Source organism: Trichosurus vulpecula, chromosome 4 (genome assembly GCF_011100635.1).
Source record: "Trichosurus vulpecula isolate mTriVul1 chromosome 4, mTriVul1.pri, whole genome shotgun sequence".
NCBI classification, from domain to species: domain Eukaryota; kingdom Metazoa; phylum Chordata; class Mammalia; order Diprotodontia; family Phalangeridae; genus Trichosurus; species Trichosurus vulpecula.
This window is the reverse complement of record NC_050576.1, coordinates 378240647-378244236: the sequence shown is the minus strand read 5'-3', so window position 1 is coordinate 378244236 and position 3590 is coordinate 378240647. Positions and strand designations below refer to the sequence as shown.

At 38.1% G+C, this 3590-nt stretch overlaps 1 pseudogene; it reads left to right on the top strand.

The window, feature by feature from the left end:
• Window positions 1-380: 380 nt before the first annotated feature.
• LOC118848579 lies at window positions 381-1712 on the top strand (annotated as a pseudogene).
• Window positions 1713-3590: the final 1878 nt, after the last annotated feature.

The window sequence follows — 3590 nt, the reverse complement described above, 5'->3', positions numbered from 1 at the left end:
TAACTTATCAGTGACCCTAAGCAAATCACTAAATCTCTTGGTGCTATAGTAGGAACCTCTCTAAAACTATGAATTGCAGAGAAGAATACTAATCTGCATCAAAAGAAGGGTTTTTCTTTTTCTTTTCTTCATTTTCTTGTTTTTACTTGAAGGTTATATATAGTCATTTAAATGGAGTGAATAGCAATAAGAATAACAAAAAAAAAAAACCAAAATTCAGAAGTGACTGCAGCAAAATCACAAAAAAAAAAAAAAGCAAGGCTTTTCCTCAGGGTGATTCCATCCTGAACAGAGCCCCTTCGGAGCCAGAACCATTCTGTCCCTCCACCTCACCGTTCTCCTCTCCATACCGCTCTGCTCTCCTCAGTATTGCTACTCAAATGGAGGACTCAATGGAAATGGATATGAGCACTCTCTGGCCCTGGAATTTCCTCTCAGGTTGTGAACTAAAGGCTTAGAAAGATTATCATTTTAAGGTAGATAATGAGGAAAATGAGCACCAGCTGTCACTGAGGACTGTGAGTTGAGGGGCTGGTGCAAAGGATGAATTGTGTACTGTTTAAGCAGAGACACTGAACTATGAAGGCAATTCCAATTGAAGTAATACTGGCATTTTTGAAAATTCTCTAGGTGGTTTTGAGATCAAAGCACTAGTAGTTTAGCAGTTGAAATGTAGTTCAGGGCCTGTACATGTGAGTGGCCAGCACCTAGTAGCACTGGAGGACAATGCAGAATCAGATGATGAAGGGGAAGATGATATGAAACTCTTAAGTATCGTCTGGCTAAAGACCTGCTCCTGGAGTTGTATGTTGCCAGTGCCATACCCACAAAAGCTGCTATGAATATGCTGGAGTATTTCCGGGTTTGTATTGCAGGATATAACAGACTCTCTTCATTGAAGACAAAACCAAAACATTTATTCAAACACCAGAAAGCCAAATCCACCATAGCAACAAAAAAATCTATACACATTATCAGTGCATGGGGTACTGCCATCTCCAAGTCTTCCCTCTGTCAGGCCTTCCCACCGACAAGCTCCTTTAAGCAAAATCACTTCCTCTCTCACTCATGCTGCTCCTCTGCTCTCTCTGCTTTCTCTCTCTCCTCAAGCTCCAACTTACTCCAACTACCTGCTACATCCCTTCCTGCTCTACCCATTCATCAAGTTCCTCCCACCACAAGCTCATGTGACTCTGACTTCCATGTGACTCAAGCAGGTCACATAGGCCTATTAATGGATGAGAAAGATTTTCTCATCACATTAACATTACAAGTTGGTAGCAAAGTGCCACAGAAAATGGTAAAACTGTCTGAAGATGAAGATGATGATGAAGAAGACGATGACAATGAAGATGATGATCATGACTTTGAAAATGAGGAAAATGAAGAAAAGACCACTCCAGTGAAGAAATTTGTTCCTGATGCTGCAACAAAAAATGCATAAAAATCAAAACAAAATGGAAAAAGATTCAAAGCTGTCCACACCAAAATCAGAATGTCAAGAATCCTACAAAAAGTAGGGCAAAACTCCCAAGAATCACAAAGGTCCCATTTTTCTAGAGGATATTAAAGCAAAAATGCAGGCACGCATTGAAAAAGGTGGTTCCCTCCCAAAAGCGGAAGGCAAATTCATCGACTATATAAAGAACTGCTTCCGGATGTCTCATCAGGAAGCTATTCAAGATCTCTAGCTGTATTGGAAATCTCTTTAAGAAAATAAGTTTGAACAGTTTATTAAAATTTTCTGCCTTATTTCTGTAACAGTTGATATCTGGCTGTTCTTTTTATAATGCAGAGTGAGAACTTTCCCTACCTATTCTGATAAATGTCATCCAGATTACTTTGCCAAGAATGTGTTGTCCAAAATGCCTTTTTAGTTTTCAAAGATGGAACTCCACCCTTTGCTTCATTTAAGTATGTATGGAATGTTATGATAGGGCACAGTAGTAGTGGTGGTCAGACAAGTTAAAATGGTGGAGACAAAGTACGCATGTGAAATAAATTCAGTATTTTAATTAAAAAAAAAAAACAAGCATGGCTCCAGTGCAGAATTATGAGAAGTCACCCTCAACCTACTTTTTAAAAAAATATTTATTTTTTTAGTTTTCAAAATTCACTTTTATAAGATGAGTTCTAAATTTTCCTCCTCCTTCCCCTCCATCCTCTCCAAGGAGGCATGCAATATGATATAGACTATAAATGTGCAATCATACTAAACATATTTCCAAATTAGTTATGTTGTGAAAGAAAAATCAGAACAAAAGGAAAAAAATACAAGAAAGAAAAACACAACAACAAAAAAAGGGACAATGGTATCCTTAGATCTGCCTTCAGACTCCATAGCTCTTTCTCTGGATGTGGATAGCATTCTCCATTATGAGACTTTTGGAACTGTTGCAGATCATTGCATTTCTGACAAGAGCTAAGGCCATCAAAGTTGGCCATCCCACAATGTTGCTGTTACTGTGTACCATGTTCTCCTGGTTCTGCTCACTTCACTCGAAATCAGTTCATATGAATCTTTTCAGGTTTTTCTGAAATCTTCCTGGTCATCATTTCTTATGGAACAATAGTATTCCCTTACATTCATATTCTACAACTTGTTCAGCCATTTCCCAATTGATGGGCATCCCCTCAATTTCCAATTCTTTGCCACTGCAGGAAGAGCTGCTAAAAACTTCTGTGCATGTGGGTCCTTTACCCTTTTTTATGATCCCTTTGGTATATACACCTAGTAGTGGTATTACTGACCAAAGGGTATGCACAGTTTTACAACCCTTTGGGCATCATTCCAGATTGCTTTCCAGAATTGTTGGATCAGTTCACAACTCCTCCACCAAAAATGCATTAGTGTTTCAACTTTCTCAAATCTATAACATTTATCATTTTCTTATTCTGTCATATTAGCCAATCTTACAGGTGTGGTGTGCCTCAGAGTTGTTTTGATTTGCATTTATCTAACCAATAATCATTTAGAGCTTTTTTTTTTCATATGACTATAGACAGCTTTACTTTCTTCTTTTTCAAAACTGCCTGTTTATGCTCTTTGACCATTTATGAATTGGGGAATGACTTGTATTCTTTCAGGTTTTATTTTCTTTATTTTTATTTTTCCATACTTTATTATTTAATATTTTTTAGTTTTCAGCATTGATTTCCACAAGATTCTAAGTTACAAATTTTCTCCCCATTTCTACCCTCTCCCTGCCACTCCAAGAAGGCATATATTCTGATCGCCCCTTTCCACAGTCAGCCCTCCTTTTTGTCTCCCCTTCTCTTTCCACCCCCCATCCCTTTTCCCCTTACTTTCTTGTATGGCAAGATAGATTTCTATGGTCCATTGACTGTATATATTATTTCCCAGTTGCATGCAAAAACAATTTTTTTGATCATCTGCTTTTAAAACTTTGAGTTCCAAATTCTCTCCCCTCTTCCCTGCCCACTCTCTCTGAGAATGCAAGCAATTCAACATAGGCAACACATGTAGCATTAAGCAAAACACTCCCATACATAGTCATGTTGTGAAAAACTAACTATATTTCCCTCCACCCTATCCTGTCCCCCTTTACTCAACTTTCTCCCTTGACCCT